We start from the raw sequence: 22,002 nt of genomic DNA on the forward strand, positions 1-22,002 counted from the left end.
ACAAACTGACTCTAATATTCTTCCTGACAGTCCCAGATGAGGGAATAAAGCTCTGAGTTTGAATGCCTACAAGAGTTAATGTAATTAATGCTCTAGTCACTGACGCTTGTAAGAGTTCATTATGTGGCAACAGGAGAATTTATTTATTTATAAGAGAGACAAGATGAGAAAATGTCCTTCCTGAGTATTTGGGATTTTAATTCTGACTCTTTTATTGTTGTTAAAGACATTATGAGTGTTTGACCTTAGAAATATAGCTGCTCTAATTCTCTGATTCAGGTTCACTGTGGAGAAAAAAAAAAAAAAGGCAAAAAAGACATTTTACTGATTTTTAGTGTAGTTTAATGTTGACACCAATTTAATAAATTGTTGGGGAATTTCAGATTGAGACTATGTAGAAGCAATTATTAAACAAAAAAATAAAGAAAATAAAAAATGAACAAACAAACAAACAAATAAAATCACTGCCAAAAAGATCTATGAAATACATGTATGTGTTTTTGTCTATGTATAAATAAATACATATACCCATATATATATAAGATAGCGTATATAAGTATATTACAGAAGACAGAGGTTTAGTACGTTTCTTATTTTAGACAGAAGACAGGCATTCAAATTTTTATTGTGTTTATTTGTAAATGGGTTTAATGCCAATAGCCATGCCTTCTAGCATTTCATTATTTACATTTAAATAGACTTCTTGTGTCACTGAAGCATGAACAAACATTTAAATAGCTTTGAAAAGAGGGGTTTTCCTCATGGCATTATTTTATTGATATGTTAAACAACATAATATCTGAACAGAAAGTTCAAATTTCTCTGAATGCTGACATCTAAATTGATGATATATTCATTCCATTGCGTGCATCTCTAGGATGGCACACCAAACAAAACACTAAGATTTTTAAAATATGTAACGTACAAGAAATTTGAACTATGCAGATTTGTATGTGGTATTTATATGTTGGTTTAGTGCCCATAGACATTGTGGAGCAAAATTAATTTACCTTTATAAGCCTTCAGTTAGAGCAACAATCTAGATTTTTCATGATTACTGAATACAAAAGACAGAAATTGCAAAATATTTTACTAGACCATGTATGATCATTTTTACCAGTTGTGAATTGGTTGCTTTGGACTGTTCTGGAGAGTTCAGAGGCTTATGAATACTGAGTTTTTCTCTAGTGGAAAAAGATCCTTAAAAACTTCAAAGAAACAAACAGGTACTGGACATGGCCTACTTCCTTATTTTCCTTTTCTCCTTGAGTGGCACAGATGTTCTTCACTGATGAAGTAATCTGTATTGGCAAAATGCACTGCAGAAGAGTTGCTCATGCACACATGCACATTAAACTTGATGTGTGTGCATGGATGGATGTTTGAGCAGATCCACAAGCTCTAAATCAATCCCAGCAAACAGTATGTGTGTGGTGCATTCCTTCAATTACTTCTTTTGTGATTGTGCAGCTGTTCAATATCACTTCTAAGGGACATTGACATAAATGTCATAGTCTATCTTAAAATATGTTCATTCCCCAAATTGATTGTGAGATTATTTTGTCACTAAATTAAATTCTGTCAATTGCCACAAGCAAAGCTCAGCAAAGGACAACGAAATGGGATGTGAATATATGGCAGATCTCTACTTAAAATCTGTATTTACAAATGCCTGAGATTTTCAGAAAACTGCATCCTAAAGAAGAGATCAATTCAGAAGCTGTATAGAAACAAAACAAATAGCAAGGGATTTATCTTCTAAATTTAGGATGTTGCATCTACTCCAGCTGATTTAAACACTGAATTTCTGACTGTGTACTTACTTGTATGCAGGAAAAGATGTAGCAAGAAAATGCATACTATTAGCTGTTCTCCTAATGAAAGAAAATAAATTCATCTGAATGCCTGATCTTAGCTGTCAGCTTAAGTGTGACTCCAACTGGCTTTCTCCAGACCAATGTTTGGGAAAAATCTGAGGATTATTTCATTTCCAGAACCTCGAAGCATAAGACCAAAGTGGTAACAAATTGCACTAAAATTCTAATTAATTTCAGACACTCCAAGCTGAAAAAAAATCACACAAAATGGTAAATGAGGGCACAGAAACACTATTTGGCCAAATGACATAGCACTGGTAAAGAAAGCTTCTGCTAGGGGGAAGTAGGCAAAAACAGTGATAGCTTGATTTTCTTTGCTTCTTGAACAGGAATTAATCCTTGCTCTATTTTACTTAGTGCTGAACAGTTTGTTGTTCCTGTTCAGTCTGTGAAGTGCAGCAGATACCTGTTAAGGGCTACACCTGGCTTAATGTGAAAGAATTTCCCTGTGACAGCCTGTCTTTATCAGCTATACGGAGAATAAATACTGCTTCAGGCATCTGATCTTTTAGGCACAAGAAGGATGCCTAAAATTAGGCACACTGGCTCACAAGCACTGGTTTTGGTTTGTTTTAATTTAACTTTCAAATTATTATGAAAAACACCTGAAATGTTGAAAATTAATTGATCTTGCAGTTATTACTGTTGAAGTCAAGTGAAGCTTCTCCACAGATAATTTTCCATATGCTTTGTAGTTTTCTGTCAATAAGAGCAAACGATAAAATTATGTGTTATTCCCAGTAGAACTAATAAGATTGCTCTGAGAATCTCTTCCACATCAGTCACCTAAGTTTATAAATGAAATATGTCTTCTGTAAGAAAAGCACTCTGATAATATGCGAAGATCTTAAATAGATTATCACTGAACTGTCAATTTCTGAAATCCTTCTGTTTATTGATAAAAAGCAGTAAGAGAAATAGATGTTCTAAAACTGAAATTATATCAATGTTCTAGTCTGCTGTCCCTTTTCTTTTGAAAAGGTTTAATAAAACTTCCCACATTACTGCTTAAGCCCACTACCTTTCAAATTTTTTAATACTATGGCATACTTTTTCTGATATGCACCTGCATGTTGAACAATTTTCCAGCATATTCACAAAGAAGATGGTTAGGCAGAAGCACCTGTTCAGCCACTGGAACCATGATTAATGCATCTTTTCCCTCAGTTCAGGGACACTTATCCTCATCAAGCTCTTAGAACTGGTGGATAAGGACAGCCAAGTCAAGCACACTGTCTACAATCACTGCAGCATGCTACTTCAGAGTCATTGACTTTTCTCCAAGTCCTCTCCAGAGTCTAGCTATTTCTACTATGTCATCAGCAAATATGTGTTAATTAGAAAAATGAAAACACTTGGGCATCACCTACGAATAAAAATTAAAATTATCTTATGTCTTACTGTAACCACTAAACAACTTGGATTTCAGGCTGTATGATTTATTAACCTTTTCATCTTTTCTACAAGAATTCAGATTTATTTGTTTGGAAGCACATGCCATATATAATCTCAGAGTTTATTTTGTATTTCTAGCTATTTGCAGATGTCATGTGCATTCAGAGTTTTGCTTTGAAGGAGAAGTGAACCTGTGTGAGACCTTGAATTTGAGTTTCTGGCCACACTTCTATTTTATGGAAACTGATTAGTATGCCAAAGAAGGAGAAAGGGAGGAAGTATACTTAGTGCTCTTTGAATACAGATGGTGAACTTGCATTGTCATTGAAAGCTAGATGTGGTAGGCATAAAATAATATATTTTCTGGTCTTGAAACCACCAACCAATTTTAAGTGCAATTGCCTTTCAACATTTTTTTACAAAAATAAGTCAGTGTCTGAAAGTATTTCCAATATCATCGTATTTGATCCTTCTACTTAGTTATCCAGGCACCTTATAGAATTATTTATTACTCATATGAGAGTTTTATCCTAAGCACATCCTGTAAATGTATGAAGGCAATTACATGCAAATACTAAGCTATCAGTTCTTGACTATTTGTCAGTGCTTTTCCTATTGATTTTGCAATATGAACACATCAAAAGATTAATTCATATATAGAAAAATCATCATCTTTTACTTTAAAAGAGATAATTCAACATTCATAAGCTGTCCTGAATATGAAAAACAGAAGACAGAAGACATACATCTATATGTGTAGATGTGTATATATATTCATACATATACACAATGTGTGTGTGTAAAAACATAGATACACATATTGATATATGTGTATGTTGCATAAGTACAAGTATGCACATACACATATACCCAGTCATACACCAGAAGGAGGCAGAAAAGCATATTATATTTATATTATTATAGTCTTTGTTATCTATAAGGTAAATAATTTATCTTTTTATTTGTTGATATGCGATTTTATTCCATTTTTTCCTTAAACATTTTGAAATGCAAACGTAAACAATGCTCTGAATTCAACATTATGCTTGGAAAGAAATATAGTAAGTAAAACAAAGCAGCAGCACAGATTTCATACATCCCAGGACCTGACACTGAAAGGAACATCAGCTGAATTCAATTAAACCTTTTCTTGTTCACAGAGTCATACACCTTTGCATCTAAAATGACAGGACCATAATCTTTGCTGAGAACATAATTAGTACATTCATGACTAGAGAAATTTATATAACTGCAAAATTTGTCTCCAAATGAATGGTGCTGTCAGTGGCAACTCTCTGGGATTTACTCAGGAACAATATTCAAATTTTATTTTTCGTATCATAAATTTTCTTAGAAATGTAATGCAATCTCTAAATTCTGGATTTGACTGGCCTTGAAATTTGGATAAATTCAGACTTTAAAGTGAAGTTTACAGCTGGCTGTTGACATAAAATGTGAATAAAGAAGTCTGATGGAAAATGAGAATTTTCAAAGGAAATGTCAGCAAATAGGTACAGAACATAAAACAAAAATTATTTCAGTAAGGGGATGGTGATTATACATTCGACAAAAAAATAACTAAAATTTTAAGTAGGAAGCTTTGGGGGCATAAATTTGCTTTTGAAGCAGATAGCAGACAAATTGCTGATCTGAACTGAAGCCAAGTATCAATATGGTTTGCAATCCAGGATACTTACATCTTACACACGGCTGTAAGAAAGCACTTTAGAAAAAGGTAATTGTGGAAAATGTGGATGCAAAATGGCAGACAGACTTGGCTGATGTGCAGCAGTTCTCCATATACAATGATAGTGTCAAGAATATTTTAAAAGTAATAGCCATATTATGTAAGCATTCCTGGGCCATTGGCCTAAAAGGCAAAACAGCTTCTGAAACAGCTTGTGGTTTTAAAGTAACTTTTAGTAGGGGGCACAAGTCTCTGATATCATAGACCGATTGTACTTTATAAAACTTGTGAAAGCAGTGCAATGTTCACCATTTTCACAAAACTACCAGATCCGGGCCTGTGGACATGAACTTTTTAAACTCTAAAAGCACTTGGAAAATTCTATATGGAGATATATTTAAAATTAAAGAATCTGAAACTCTGCTTGAAAAGGGAGACCATGTCTGGGTGTCCAAAACAATAGAGGGATTTCATAAGGGTTATGAGCTGATATTAACAGAAGAAATTTTCATGGTAACTGAAGCTGTGAGAAAGGGACAAGTACCTATGTATCACTTAATAGATTGTGGTATATTATGAAGCAGTTGAAGGAACTTTTTACCTTGAAGAACTTCAAAAAATCAGTCCAGATAAGGACTGAATCTACAAAATTGACATGATAATTGCTGCAAAATGGAAAGGAAGGAAGGAACAGCCACTGCTGAAATAGTGTGGCTTGCCCTAGTAGTTCAACAGCTGGAGAAAAGCCTCCCAAGCTCAGCATCTAGTGCCTGGCAACAGAGCAGGGGAAATAGAAAGATTGTGGATGGTGGTTTCTAGATCATGCTGTTCAGCAATGCCAGCTCCAGAATCTGCTCACAAAACACAAGATCAAATTTTAGCACACATCTGGCGAGGCCCCTGGAGTTCTCCAGAATGTGGGAGGTGGGGCTGATGGAAATATGGTACCACACAGCTGGAATAACATCAGCAAAGATGCTCTTTGAAATAGCACTGCAGGGCAAGACACAGCAGGATACTTTGTGGAAAGGCTATTATCCCTTTCTCCCTCCATGTTGATGGAATGTATGAAACATCTTCTTAACGCTCAAAGGAAAACTTCAGCTATTGACTCTTCAGCAGTGGACCTGGTCCATGACCTAATCATGAGGAAAATAAAGCTAAAAATGAAAGTTATACCTTGTACTTTTTCTACCATGTGGGATCTGGCACATATTTGGGGAATTCTCTGAGTGCTGCTGCTAAGAAATTTCCCTTTGGTGCAGGCATTACCAGAGGTTTTAACTCTACATGCATCTTGTAGAGCACCAGCCTTTTAGGGACTTTGTGATTCCTTTATTGTCCTGTGTTCCAGAAAGCAGAAATAACAATGAGTTTACAACAGTGACATATGATAAGCTGCATAATGTGCTGATAAACTGCCAACAGTATTGAAGTCAAGACAGACCAGAAAAACCATGTCTCATTTTACTTTGGGAAAGTCATTGTGAAGCTACATATTTGGCCCTGGAAGCCTCTGATATTCTAAGTAACCATGCTAAAAGGAAAGTGGGAAAACTTACAGGTACCTGTACTTGCATGCAAAATATTATAGAACCCAGGCTTGCAGTGGTCTCCCTGGAGATCAAGATGCTTCTGTGATGTATGGCATAGATGTTGGACTTGTACTCTGTAACACGTACATAAAGGCCATCCTGCTTTTGAAAAGGTATTTGGAAATCACTTAGCCACATGCTAGAATGGTGTTTGGCATACCAGCTGTCAGTGATGTCAGCAACCAGGAAAACTTGTTTCTGGGACAACTGCTCCAGGTTGTTGTTATTTGTTTCATAGATAATGACATTTTTATGGAAATTATGCTAAGAACCCATTCACTTTTAAACCTTATGACACAAATCTTGTGACCCCATGTGTGGATGGTGAACCTTATAAATATTATCAGCCCTGTAACCCTCTTCCAGAGCCTTGTTTAGTTCCCAGGGACCCCAGGTACCCATGAATGCTCTTTCTTCATCATTGTGGGTACAGAAGGCCTGGTGGGTTTCGGCACAAGGGAAACAATAGCTTGCCACTTACTATCACAGGAAGCACGGGGAAAAATGTCCCATGAGACAGGTATACCTTTGCTTTGACTAACTCAGAGTAGGCCATCAGGGTATCAAAATTCTAAAAAATAACTCTGGGGTGTCGAAGAGGATATTGTTTTATTGACGAAGCTATGACCATGGTCATACAGTACAACTTTGCTGACATCCTTAACACCGTAAGAATGTTCATCATGCAAAAGGAGGAAATAGATCTTAGGATATCTAAAACTGTTGTTTGGCTTAAGAGTCCCCCAGACCCTTTTCCCTTTAAATTAGAATAACATGTAGAAGATCCTCAAACAAGACAACTTTCTCATGCACATTTGCCTTGTAGCTCTTTTGCTCTGCTTAATATTTATGCATTTGTCAGAACTCCCACTGCTGTAAGCTCTGTGAAACTGCTGGAAAAAGAGAAGTTATTGTTGTTATTTAGATTAATTGAATTGCATCAATTTTTTCTATGGTTTTGGAATGTGGGAAAGACCACAAGGTCTGGCTACCCCACCCCCAATGGCCTTTAAAATACTGAGAGCAAGTCAGGAAGTCTGAACCAAATGCAGCTTGCTCTGACTTTGTAGGAGAGTACTGATCCAGTCTAAATATTTTGCAGTGTTCATATTCTTTCAATTAATGGTGAAGGAATACAAAAGCATGCACACTGACAACTTCAAGATGGAGCTGAGATAATCATGAGGTTCAAACAGCTGCTGTAAATGATCATAAATTTGCTTTACACCCTGAACAAATGTTTCACAAACTTCATGCAGTGCTACCTGACCTAAACTAAAAAATCTGTACTCTTCTACATATTGCCTAGATCAAAACCTCATGACTGGCCATTCCCACTGCTGAACATATTCCATGGAAGCCATGAGGTGGTCTCCTTCACCACCTCTGCTACATTTGAGGGTATGGGGTAAAGCTGGGCTTTCAAATTAGCCTTCAGGACTTAGAAGTGCAGCAAGGTGAACACCCCTGGGGAAACATCCTCATTGTGTTTGACAGCCTCTTTCTCTGCAGAGAAAGGCTGTAGGAAGAGAGAAGTCTCTTCCAAGGTGTCATCCTCTACCCTAATGGGAGATACATGTGCTGGATCACCAGGTTCAGAAAACAAGTTTTTATTTAAGGGCCCTGTATTTCCCTTCTAAACTTTTGTCTAAACTTTTGCCAACAAGATGCTTTCAGCAATGCAAAATTAGTTTAGCTTTCCTAATTAGCAGTCTTTGTTGTAACACTTTTTTCTGTTTTGACAACCTGCAAGCCAAGGCCCCAGAACTAACAGCCCCACCAGCCATTTTAAGATCACCATCCTGCTGTGATACATCTGTGCCTAAAAATAACCATGGTCTTCTAGCTCTGAAATGCACATGCTACTCTTACTGATCCACTTGCTCTCTCTACAGAAACTGTGATCTCTAAGAGCATGGAACTGAAGTCTGTGTCCCAAAGGCTAGGTCTTGCTGATTTTGCAGTAATCATTGTCTAACACAATAAACTTGATTGCGTGCTTGGCGTTCTGCCTTTTCTTTGCAGCTTTGCTCTCGGGATAAGGAAACACATATAGCACCAGCCTGGACACCTCAATGGTCTTCCAGGACCTGACGGATCTCCCAAAAACATGGGCAAAGTGAGCTTCCTTCACATCACCTGCCCTCTCTGTATGAGACTGACCTCAAATCCAATTCGCAATTAATGGGGCCATTCTTCTGTTTCATGTGGTCTTTTGGGCCTGGATGCCAGAGCCTCTCAAATCAGTTCATAGGTCTGGGATCTTCTTTTCACGTGACAGGATTTACACCAGAGACCCCTTGGTGGGCCTCACAGGAGGGGTCCTTAGCCTTTGGGCATGTTCCAACTTGTTCATAATTTCCCTTCCCCTTTTGGTGCCCCTTTGCCCTCCTGAAGTAACCCACCAATGTGTTGATACTTGTTCTGCAGCATCATAGAGTAGGAGATGCAAAACAACACTTTTTGTTTAATTATCTTCTATTGACATGTAAACTTTAATTACTCATTACTCATTCTATTGGGTCTTTTTTTTTTTTTTTATCATTCTCTATCTATCCATTTATGGATGCATAATTATATGGGTGCTTCTGCTGGAAGTTGGAGGTGGGATACCTGTCACTTCTCATCTTGGTAGAAGTTGTCCTAGTACTGCTGAACTGGGTCAGTTGGAGAACTCAAATATATGAATCAAAGAATGACTATGCTTCAGGAACAGATTTAGAGTAATTCATTATGAGACTGAGGCTGCTGACTGTTGAGAGCAAGTCCAAGTTCTTGTCTGGACCATTTAAATAAAGAGGTGAGATGCAGCAGTTCTCCCTTTTCCTTATTCTTTAGAAAATTCTGTGTACACGATGGGAGGTAGTAAGTTCTGGAGAATGTCTTACTCTATTTTCAATCAAATGGCCATGACAAAAGCTGAGAGAGAGCTGCTTCTATGTACACATAAGAAAAAAAAAAGAAAAAAAGAAAAAAAGAAAAGAAAGAAGAAAAGAAAAGAAAAGAAAAGAAAAGAAAAGAAAAGAAAAGAAAAGAAAAGAAAAGAAAAGAAAAGAAAAGAAAAGAAAAGAAAAGAAAAGAAAAGAAAAGAAAAGAAAAGAAAAGAAAAGAAAAGAAAAGAAAAGAAAAGAAAAGAAAAGAAAAGAAAAGAAAAGAAAAGAAAAGAAAAGAAAAGAAAAGAAAAGAAAAGAAAAGAAAAGAAAAGAAAAGAAAAGAAAAGAAAAGAAAAGAAAAGAAAAGAAAAGAAAAGAAAAGAAAAGAAAAGAAAAGAAAAGAAAAGAAAAGAAAAGAAAAGAAAAGAAAAAGAGCTTTTCCCTGAAGATCAATTTCAGCTGTATCTTTTCTAAAGCAATAACTATAGATTAAATTATAAGTTTTAAATTAAAACTTTTTCTGACTGTCCATGTCCTCCAGGTTTACCACAGCTTATATCATTCCCTAGTTAGAAAGATATGTGAACTCACGATCCAAACTATTAAATTCTGTAATTAAAGACATCACCAGTACAAAAGGTTTGTCTGTCTAAAAAAACATAGACATTTATATAGAAGTACTTAAATGCTGGCTATGACACTCAAGATGGGAACACAACTGCACAGGGAAGACGTCCCATATAAATCCAACCAGAAGTGGAAATAGGACAAGCATGCGTGAGTCTGGTTCTGTCCATGTAGACTACATAACTTATTTTGGAATTCTGACAAAATTACTTATTAGAAAATGGTTATTTTCTTTGTATTTTCTATAACAGTCCAACTCATCAGGGCATCCATATGTTTTTGACATCATGACCTGTTTGGTCTGAAAATAAAAATGCAAAATTTAGTGACATATGGTTAATAACTGCACCAACAACATAGCAGGGAAGGCCCAGGTTAAGCTTGTGTACAATCTGGAAAAGTATTTTCTAAAAGCTATGTACCATCAAGACATGACATCTAGTAAAGAAGAGATACATCAGAAATTATACCTATATAGGTGCCACACTAAATATGATGTAGTGAAGTATCTCCGAATGGCCACTAAAATTGAACTGCAGTGAGCAGACTCTGTTCATATAGCCAGTAAATTCACCACGTCCTAAAGAAGAATAGATTTGTTCAGACTCAGTGACTTCATAAGCAAGCCTATCTTATCTGTTATGACTAGTGTGGGTGACCAGTTCAAGTTCAGACATGTAAAGAGAAGTGAAATTAATCCCACTCTTAGTAAAGAGTTTTGTGAATATATGGCATCCCAGACAGAATCTTTTCAATTTAACTAACCTAACATCACTTCTGCATAAGAATCCATTCTCTGCCTATAGTTACTTGGTATCTGAAGGTAAATTCTGATAACATGAAATTAAAAAAGATTAAAGATGTATGTTATGCAAAGAAGCTGTACTATGGATGCAACTGGCTAATGTTAAAAATATTGTCAGAAAAATTAGCTGTATTATGACAAACTGGAATCAGCTTTACAAGCATTATCTTCTAGTGAACAGCACTTTGGGCAGCTGCCCCCCATTTTAAAACATTCAACCATCTTATATGGCTGTTTATTCCCTCCTTAAACAGTTATGTCTGCTGTCAGACAAGATTGCTTTATTTCATAATGGCAGCTACAGCTCACGAAGTCATAAACATGCATTTTTTTTTTTATTTACTGTATTATTTGTCTTTACGTTCCTAATTGTTGGCAGATCTCTTAAGGTCCTACAACAGGCAGACTGACTGATTTCATCAAACACAGTACACAATGATGAATGTAGCAAAGCTGACCGTCTTTTGAGTTTTAACCACATTATTCAGTCTGACTAATATCTTTCACAAAGTCAGAGAAATCAAGATGACAATAGCTGATATGAGGTTGCCATAAGATGTAAGCACGCCATTGTAAGACTGAGCTCTATACACTTTAACATCTCAACATCTTTTTTCACCTCCAACCCTTGCAGTAGCACATTTTTATTGAGATATCCATTCTGTGCCAAAGTCCCTAATACAATGATTTAAGAAGCTCTAGACCCAGCACAGACAAGGATTAGCCTAACAACAACAACAAAAAAAAAAGCATTTTGTCCTGTTTTCTTAGACTCCTGGCCGTGCCTGAAAAGACAAAATACGTCAACGAAGATAATCACCAAATGGAAATAAGTAACACTTTTCATCTACTTCACTTTCTACTTCACTTATAACTGTCAAGAGACTCCTCAAGAATCAGAAAACCACTGAAATTAACAGAAATTGTGTTCAAGGAGTTTGTAAGGTCTTAAGTTTCAGACTACTTTGAGTGTTTTACTCACAAGCCAGCAAAAAAGACTCGACTCTCTGGTAAAAAGCAGCTAGTTCATATAGAAACACCCACAGAAGTGTCCTATTAAACTGAAAAGACTAGAAATGAAATACCTTCACTGTCTACCTGCCTTACTAATAAATGAAACTGAAATCACTAGGGCTTCATGAAATGATGAAGCTTTAAGCTTTACCACTCAAATGATTGTGGATAATGATTTAGAGGATGACTTGCCGGAGAAAACTAGGTCTCTGCTAACCATTAGCACCAGATTCTGATGAGGTTTAACAGATATGGCTAATAAAAATGATATAATGAAGATGCCTGCTGGAACTTTATGTCACCATATGAAAAATTAAATTCAGAGACTACTCTCAAAGCACAGAAGTGGGAATTTCATCATTATTTAGGTATACGTGCAAGAATAGATATCTATGCACATATACAGATACATTTAATGTTATTCAATTATCTACATAACAGATATTTTTCTGTCTTTGAATTCACATTGCGAATCTCTTTCTTAATATATTATTTCCTGTACACAGGAAATAATAACCTGTTCTGTACACAGGTTCTCTTTTTTCGAAACATGAAATTTTTGCTATAAAAAGAATTAGTGAAGCCTAAAATTCTAACCTGAGCTTCCAGCTGACAGGCTTCAGTAGAAGTGTGAGCACCCAAAATGGCTCTTGTTGCCCAGTGCTTCAGGATCATGAGTTAGATTTGCAGGATATAGTAACACCATTAAGGCAGAAGCTTAATTCTTTCAGTTGAGTTTAAAGTAATAAGAATATAAATATGAAATATTTAGTTTGTTTTTTTTTTTTTAAAAAAAAAAAAAAAAAAAAAGCAAACCCACAAAATGAACAACCCAAAGCTTAAAGTTATTTCTTCTTGCAAGTTTTCTGCTGTTAATCTTCTCTGCTTCCATCCAGAGCTGCTTGTGCCCTTTTCACTTCTACTTCAGGCTGATGCTCTGTCCAGAGGAACACAGTAGGCAGTTGTTTCCTTTTCCTTGCTTTTTTGACATGTGATTTTCTTGAAGAAACTAAGAATAAGATGCAAGCATTTCAAAGGAACTGAAAAGAACATGCTTCACAATGCCTTCCTTTGTACTGCTGGAATTGCTCTTTCTGACAAAAAAGGCAAGAAGTAGCTTTAGTATCTCTCAGTTGTAGCATTTATGAAGAATCACATTTGACTGCACTGCAACTGTTTTGGTAGAATCCTCAATAGAAAATGCCACTAGTAAGTAGGCAAAATGTAAGGTTGAAATCTCAGATTCACAAAATCTTATTCAAGGTGAATACTATGTTATCTATGAGTGACTTCGCTGATTATTGTGCTTCCCTCAGACTTAAACTCCATAGGCAGAAAAGTGGTGAAACCAAGCCCATGATATCATTGCCATTTCCAGAAATAATTAACCTTTAGAGAACAGTGACATAAATAATATTGCTGTCAAAAATATATTTTCCAATCCTTGGAGAATTGGTGACACAAGTAAGCTTGTAGTGAACCTCTGAACACTGGTGAATGATAGGTGAGATCTTCCTTAAAGAGGAGAATAACACACCCCTTGCTAGTTTTTCTTAGCAGTTCAAATGTAATAAAGCTTGTCAGACAATTTGAGAATTTATCAAATATATTAACCTTTTGTTCCATCCACTAAGTACCATGCAATTAGAAACAATTCTTCAATATTGACTGTAAACAAACAAACAAACAAGCAAACAAACCCCAACTAATAGTAATTTGACCGCAATTATAGGCTAGATATCATTACTTCTTTTGGAGCATGTACCATCAGTGGTACCATCTACCTTTCACCAAAGATCAACTAGCCTAACTCCTTTCACACACCAGTGACAAGAGATTGGATTTCTTGTTATTATACTTTTGTTTTTTGAAGAAATTTTACTACAACTACTTGGTGATGGGGTATGAGTTGAAACAGAAAAATACAAGATTTTTTTTTTCTCTTCAAGAACACACCGACACTGCTAATCACTGAATATTCTCTTCTGTAGTCTTCCCTTTTTGGAAGACAAATAGTGGCCATGAAGATTTTTCTTAACTTGCACACTTGCACAGTCTGGCATTTCCGTTTGAGAAAAAGACATAGCAGATTTCAGACACAAACACATTCTTAAGCCTCTTGACTCCGAGTTTGCAGAAAATGGAGTATTGACATATATTGAGTGTAAGTACACCATTGAGAATGTAATTGATGTTGTTAGCATACTAATGGTGTGCTTAACTATAACCTCTACCTTACCATATTCCTCCTATTTGTCAGAAAGTTATTAGCAACTTTACAACACCATTTTCAATAATGTGAAATCGTCTCCCATTCACATTCTTTTACTCTACAATCATATGCACAAGGCCTTGTACTATGCTGTGCACAGCCCAACCCTACTCTTTCCTTATTGTCATTTTTCTTGCCTCGGGAGCAAGCATGAGATAATAAAAAGAAAGTTGTTTTTGGTTTTGGTTGTTGTTTTAATTTTTTTTCATTTCAATACAATTTTAGTGTGCTTAATCACTAACTAATGAATTATATTTAGGCTCCAATTTTAAGCCTTTCCCTACCTGTAAGGGTATTCAAATATAATGAAACAGTAATGCATGAAGTCCAGATTTACCCTAGTTTATTTTGACAAGGTTTTGTTTGGTTGTTTTTTTGTTTGTTTTCATTCTTCCCAGTGTTGTGAGTCATAAATGCTGTCTAGATTGAGACACAGAAAGGAATACAGTAGTTCTATAATGTATATAAGACAGTTAATGTCGACTTTGAAATTAATTATGCCTTCTTTCCCTCTCTCCTTCTGAGGTGAGCAGCCAGAAAAGTGACCTGGTTAGAAGGGGAAAATTACTGAACAGAAGAAAATGTCTTCTGAAATACTAACAGAGAAATTGCCTGCCAGCCTGGGAGCTATGAGCCTGGGAACTGGGAATGTGAACCAGAAGCATCATTGAAAAATGCATCTGGCATCTTTGAAGTGCAGCTGGGTACCTAGAAACCAGAGACATTCTGAGATACCATCAATAATTTCAAAATCCAGGAACTGTGATGACAACTTCTTGTCTGAAATGGTGAAAAATAGTCTGTAAAATAGTCTGTAAAAAACATCCTGAGAAAGTAACTGCCATTGACTGTTTTAACTGCAAGAACAGGATAAGAAAAAAAATGTCTGAAAAAAAAATGTCTGAAAGAACAGAAAACATTTATTGGCTAGCTTGAGTGAAAAATAGAAACTAACAGCATCTGCTGAAGACTCAGAGTGGTGATGTTCTGCACCCTTTTATGTGTCTGTTATATAAAAAAGAAATATTTATTTTTTATCTAAAATGGAGTTTCTCTCTCAGAACTTCCTGTGAGGCACATTGTTTTTCTTTCCTAAACAGGCTGAACTCTCTGCATGAATGTTATACGAGATCTCGGACCCTTGCAGGGTCCACGTGTCTGATTCCAAACTCCTTGACGTGCCTCATCTTTGAAGTGAGATTGTCTGTTATTTTACTGGTTCACTTCTGGGCACACTTCTGGGGTAATTTCAGTTTGTTCTCCCACTTTTGGGATGATTGGGTCCCTTTTAGATGATAAAGCTTCTGTGTCCTTGTGTATTATGCAATCCTATGAACCCACCGTTGTGAACTCTACATACCTGTGGGCTGGATAACCCTTCCTTTTGTAACCTTTTTTAGCACAATAAATTGTTTGGGTAAAGCAGGTTTCCTTGTTGGCTTCTGAACATGCTGCTCCTGATGACTGAAGAGGTATAATGGTGGAAATCCCGTAGTGGTGGAAAACCAACTAAACTTTTCACTCTGTCCCTTACAATTCATTCTCTGTTTTTGTGCAGGATCAAAACAGTATCTACCCTTACCCCACCACCAGAAGCCAAAACTAAAGATGAGTGGAAACATTCTCTGATACAGTCTTTTAATGGTATTCTGTCCCTAATATTCACTGCATTTGCTATGTATCTTATTTAGTAGAGCTCAACATTTTGAATTCACAAGTAGTATTCTCTACTAGAATAAGAGGCTGTTTTTAAACACTGCTTATATTTATTGATATGTTTGCATTAGTGCTATCAAAATAAAAATGTATGTGAAAGACTAATAAGATAAATTGAACAGCCAAGTATACAGATGCCATCTTGATTCAGGTTGCACATAGGTATCTCCAGATATGATATTAGCATTCATCATCAGTCTTTAAAAAACGCTATATTACTGTTTTGTTTAGCAAAGCATGACTCATACATCTCTGTGTCTACATGTATCTATATAGAGAGAAATAGAACATCATAGGTTTACAAATCTTACCTCTGTGAAAAGGGATATGGATCAGATAGTAGCCTACATGGAAACCATATGAACTTCATGCATCAAGTTTCACTCTCAGCACTCTTCATCTCTCTGGTGATGTATGAGAACTGTATATACAATCTAGATAACAGTCTATAATTTATTTTGTCTAAATGAAGTGAAGAAAAGTCAAGGCTTCAGAATAACTAATTCTTTTTGTGTGGCTTTCTCAGAGATTTCACTTTATAATTTCTATTAAATATCTATTAAAATGTTATGTGGCAGAACTGTTCAAATGTCAAAGCAAACATTAATACCAAGAAGTAAACAAATAAACAATAAAAGAACAAAATTACCTTTACATCTGAGAAAACACACCAGCACCTTGCATCTGAGAAAAAAGGCTCTATTGTTGTTTAGTTGGACCAATTCTGTAGCATCTTTATTGCTGGATTTTAGAAAATGAACCTTGAAAATTTGATTTTTTTTTTTTTGGCTGAAATAAAGAATGACAGCCTTAAAAAAAAAAAATAAATAAATAAACTTTTAACCTTTTCTTAGCAAAGTAGCAGTTCAGTGGTATGTGCATTGCTACTAGAATCAAGACTGTAGAATGGGCTTCTAGTCCTGAGGCCAAGAAGCAGAATACATTTATACTCAGAATGCCATTGTCCCCTATTTTTCTGTTTTTTTTTAAATAATGTAACTCCACAGACTACTTCTCTAATATCAAAGTTTTTTTGTGACTTTGTTAATCATAAACGTCTTGATTTCCTGCCACTGTTCCCGAAGTTCTTAAATAGAAACAAAAGCTCTCTTTGCTGGGTAGCTGCTGAGAAAATAATGTCAAGACAGCTGTGTATTTGGGAAGATTTCTCAAGTGAAGCCTCAAAGTAATGAGACTGTGGGATGTCGCTGCCCTAGAAGGTGTCAGACATAAGCTCTGCACTAAATCTGACTCAATAATAGGGTTTGAACTTCATGGGAAGCTTCATAAAATTTGGGTTTATTCCAGAAAAAGGCTGAAGTTAAATAGCAAGCAAGCAAGGAAACCCAGCATTTCTGCACGGTCTGAGACTGTCCCATGAAACTGATATTCTCAGACCAGCATAGAGAAGTTTAAAATTACACAGCAGTAAACAGTCCAGCTAGAAAAGAACTGCAGTATCCACTTCTGCTTCATAGCATGATCAGGCCTATCTATTTCATGCCTGTCAAGTATATTTTAGGCTTCCTTCAAAAGCCTTCACTTTTGGAGACTCAGACTTTGAGCAATCAATTCCAGTTTTTCCAATGTCCAATCAAAATCTCCATTCCTGCACATAAGCCTGTTACTTCTTCTCCTATTCATCTGTGGCATGGAAATTAACATATCTGTGTGAAAACAAGAAAATCAGATAAAGTACTGTTCTGACTGTACATATATATTGGTTTTACACTTCTGCTACCATACTCATTAATCTAGATATTGGTATGCTCTATTTATATAGTGTGGGGTTTTTTTTGGTTGGTTGGTTGGTTGGTTTTTGATCGTTGATATATAACAGGTTTAATCTTTTTCTCATGTTGAATTATTCACTGAAAAGTAAAACACATGCTAACTAAAGTAATCATTACATGGATTTAGGAAAGAGATTGATAAATCTGAAAATCTATTAGGCATACTGAAAAAATAATGAGTAGTAAAAATGTAATATTTTGGGTAGCCATGTTTAAAACAAAAATAAACAACTGCTGTGTTTTAAAGTTCTTTTCTTTTCTGATATAAGTTTGAGGAAGCCGGTGCTTATAACCTACTGAAGATCATGAGGAACTGAGAAACTTTTTTCTCTTTTTTTTTTTTAATATAACTTTGTAAATTGCATATTATAAATATTTCAATGTCAATACTGTCCTTGTTCTTTATGAATCTAATGCATTATCTAATTCCATTAATCTTGCTTTTGTGTTACTTGTTCTATTGAACAGTCTGCCTTTTTCTTCCTTTTTTTTCTTTTTTTTTTTTACTATCTGATTTCAAGTAGTGTCTATGTAGATCTCAGAAGAAAACTTCTTGCTGAACATTACTTGAAGGTAATTATTGATTAAACTATTTTTGCAGGCTTATGTTCATTTTTTTGTCCAAACCATGTAAAGTAACTCAACTCAAATTTTTAAAAATTGGAGACAATAAAATGCACATTTTACTGGTAAAATGACTTGACAGCAAATGGTTATCAAGTAAATTGAAGTCATTACAGGATACTTAAACTTGCTGCACTCAACAACTGGCCTTCAGCCAAAAAGCTAAGAGCACGTTACATATAAGTAAAGCCAAGTATTCATTGTTAGTATAAATGAAATATTGAGAGTCTAATCGTTATTAGTCTAGATTAAAGTCTTACAGACAAAGAAAGAATGCGGATAAAATAATTGTGCACACACATCTCCAATTCAGGCCCTGTTCCTGGTGTCATGTGCACCCTGATGCTCCTCTGGGCCCTGAGTTTGGTGATTTCATTCCAGTGTATGTGTGTGTTGGGGACAAGGGAGTTAACAGTGAGTTGTGGGTGGCTTGAGTCCTTTACTGGGAGAACTACGAAACTGACGTTGGTGTGTCCCTCTTCATTTCTCTAGAGTCCATGTGGGGTCATTTTGACATGTTTGCTAACACACTTTTACACCTTTGCTCTTTCTTCATTCATCTGCAGCTCCATGTTACATCCATATTCACTATCTATGGTGCCTTTTTACATACATTGGATATGTACTTTTTTTTCGTTTTACCCCTGAAGCCACTGTTGTCCAGTTCCATGTCTGCACTTCTTTAACTGACCATGGGTGAACTGTTCATAGCTCTGGTGTCTCCTCTTGTCACCTCCATGCCTGAACTTTTCTGCACCACTTCTCCAGGTCTCTGCTGTTCTACAATACCAGATCTGTATTTCTCTGCACTATGTCATTAAGTTAGAGCTGTATATATCTCATTCTATGCAGAAAAGCTGCTTGTTACAACTATGGTTGCACTGCTCTGAAGCTAGAGGAAATTAGCTGTAGGCGTCTGATCAATTAGGGAAATTGCTGTCACAGCTAAACCAAGCAAAACAAACTTGCAGGCAGGTCAGAAGTTCAGACAGGGCAGGCCTGATAAGCCTCAGCCCTGTGGGCTTGCAGACTCAATACAGAGCTCATGGTCTGTTACTAGCAACGGTAATGCTGTATTACCGAAATACATCATTGCAAGCTGTTCTGTTCACCTACTGCTTTTTTTTTGACTAGAAATTCATGAAGCAGCAGTGCTATGGAGAAATTTAGGCTAGATGTGGCCACAAAGACAGGATCACAACACCCAGTTGTGTTAAGATTTAAGATTTGTTTATAAAGGAACATGGGAATAGTGGGTAGATCATTATTTCTATTCAAAGGTCTCCAACCTACAACACATATGATTTCTGCAAAGAATACAAACTCACACAAAACACCATGGTCCCAATGCAACAGGCAGGCACCATAGTTTGAAGAAAAAAGACACTCTCTCCAACCAGTCAACATGAGAGTGTTTTGGCTGGTGGTCTGGATATCACACATGGTAGCTCAACCCCAGGCTCAGCCTTCTTCAAGATGCTGGTTGTCTGTAGATTTATTCTCACCAAGGGGCCATTTTTTTCATGATTTTTAGCTTTCCAGCTCAAATGGTAGCCATATGCTGACAGCGGTCTTGTTGGTCACATGACATCAGAACAATATAAAGTAAATTAGTTGTTGTTGCCTGATTTACTATTACCTTCTGGTTTCCTACTCTAAACCTGTTATAAGAATGCAAATATGTTTAGAATTTGTTTGTGCTTCTTTGTTTAAATCTTCTGTACGTAGGTGCATACCAAGGATTTTGGTAAGTCTCTCTGCAATAATTCTCTGTGCCTCATTTGTTTTCCCAGAAGAGAGCTTTGAGCTGGGCAGCTGTAGTCAACTTCTCACTTATGTGAACAGTCCCTTTGGCTACCGTTCACCCCATAGAACAGTTTTATACAAAATCTAGACAGTACTGAACATTTTTCTAGTAATTTCAGTGCAGCTTCATGTATATGTGTACATTACAGTTTTTTTCACAAGTTGCTCAGGGCAGCTTAGTAGATTCAGAGTAACTATTACTTATTTATGTCAAATCTGAGAAACCAATAATTCCTCAGAAAGCAATGTTTTATTCTTTCTGCTCAGTGAAACCATTTTTCCTTGTTTAAGTAAATTAAACCAAGTAGGTTTTAGCTGCATAAGCCCAAAATCTCTGGATTCCATAATTGTTCATAATCATCCTTTTCTGAATATTAGCATTACAAACAAGAATGGAGAAAATAATTTGTTTCTTGTGTCTTGTGTCATGCAACAATGACAAAAAGGAAAAACTTAGATTTCTAAGAATAAATAAAATAAATTAAAGAAAGACGTCAAGGATAATTGTCAAGGTAAAAGACTGTGGTAGCAGTGGATTAGAAGTACTGGATTTATTTTTAAAATATTGGAAAAAAATGCAGACAAAGGACACATTTTATACACATTTTTGCAAATGGAGGAAAAAGCCAAAGAAATATCTGAAGCCAAAATAAAGAAAAGCCAGTCCATCTGGATGACACTGAGAGCTTACACAAAGGGGAGATATGAAGTAAAAAATAAACAGATAATTAAAAAAAAAAGATAATCCCAGTGGTCTTATTCAGAAAGTGTTTGGAGAGTTGCTCCATCAACAATATGCAGGAGAAATAACCGACAGGTATTGTACCTTCCTTGTAGCTCTGGCAACAGGACAATGTATGTTCTAGTGAGGTACTGTTATGATTGCCAAACGCAGATCTTTCTGAGATCTTCATTCAGTGAGTTAGAAGTGTTTCCTCCTAGGAGAACTGTATTTTTCTATTTATGTTCAGAAACATGATCACTTATGATAATGTAGAAGTATTTTCCCTTTAACATTTCCTTATCCACATAAGATGCCCAAGGGACTTGACTATTTCTAAACATTTTATGCCAGACATTTTCATATTTCTGGTAAATATTCTGAGTGCTCTTTACTGTTTAAAACCTTTCAAGGAGAGATAAAAACAAGCAGTAAGGGAAAGTGTAATCCCTCTGTTTTGAGAACAGTTATGTCACCTACTCCCCTATAAAGGAAACAAAAATAAAAAATATATTAAAAAAGGCATTTTATAATGTGATTTAAGTTATATGTCAGTACAGTAATACAAAAATAAATCCCACAGGTCAAGAATAGCTTATACTTCACATTGATGATTTCTGCAGAGTCCTTTCAGTCTGAATAAAAGCAAGAAAGAAGAAACATTTCTCCTCTTGGGTAGCCTAACCAGCAGAATGGTTTACTGAGGAGTGAAGATGAGGATAGTTGAAGGCTACTTATTACCTCTATACCTAAAGTAAAAACTTAATATAGAGCCTACAACCAACGACATCAAAAAGGAGAGAAAAAACACATGCAGGAAAATCCTTGGAGTAAATCCAATCAGGCAGTGGAAGCATTGAATCATACCATCTATACATCAAACAAACACATTTTACTTCTAGATAAAGGGAGTAAGAAGAAAAGAGAGCACAACAGTGTGTTTTCACAAATAGAAGTTCTCTGGTGAATGGAGGTGCTAGCTGAGTTTTCCTCTGGATTAGATCACAGAGATGAGTTTGGTGGTAAAATACTAAGGACCAGTGTGTGATCCAACTACAGACATTATTCCAATAAGCAACAAATACATCTACAGTAGAATTTACTGTAAAAATGTAAGCAGATGGAGAATTTATACATTATTATTATTATAAGTTTCATAATTTTGGATAACAATACTCTTTGTTTCAACTGTGTGCT

The 22,002-nt window shown here is 35.8% G+C and overlaps 1 long non-coding RNA gene across 1 annotated transcript in view; it reads right to left on the reverse strand.

Moving 5' to 3' along the window:
* LOC135579040 (uncharacterized) overlaps nt 1-12,843 on the reverse strand; it is a 31,592-nt gene extending 18,749 nt beyond the window's left edge. Inside the window, exon 1 of the long non-coding RNA XR_010471304.1 lies at nt 12,471-12,843. This is a non-coding gene — a long non-coding RNA (uncharacterized LOC135579040). The remainder of the gene's footprint in view (nt 1-12,470) is intronic.
* Between the last annotated feature and the right edge of the window lie 9,159 nt (nt 12,844-22,002).

This window comes from Columba livia, chromosome 1 (assembly GCF_036013475.1).
Source record: "Columba livia isolate bColLiv1 breed racing homer chromosome 1, bColLiv1.pat.W.v2, whole genome shotgun sequence".
Taxonomy (NCBI): Eukaryota; Metazoa; Chordata; class Aves; order Columbiformes; family Columbidae; genus Columba; species Columba livia.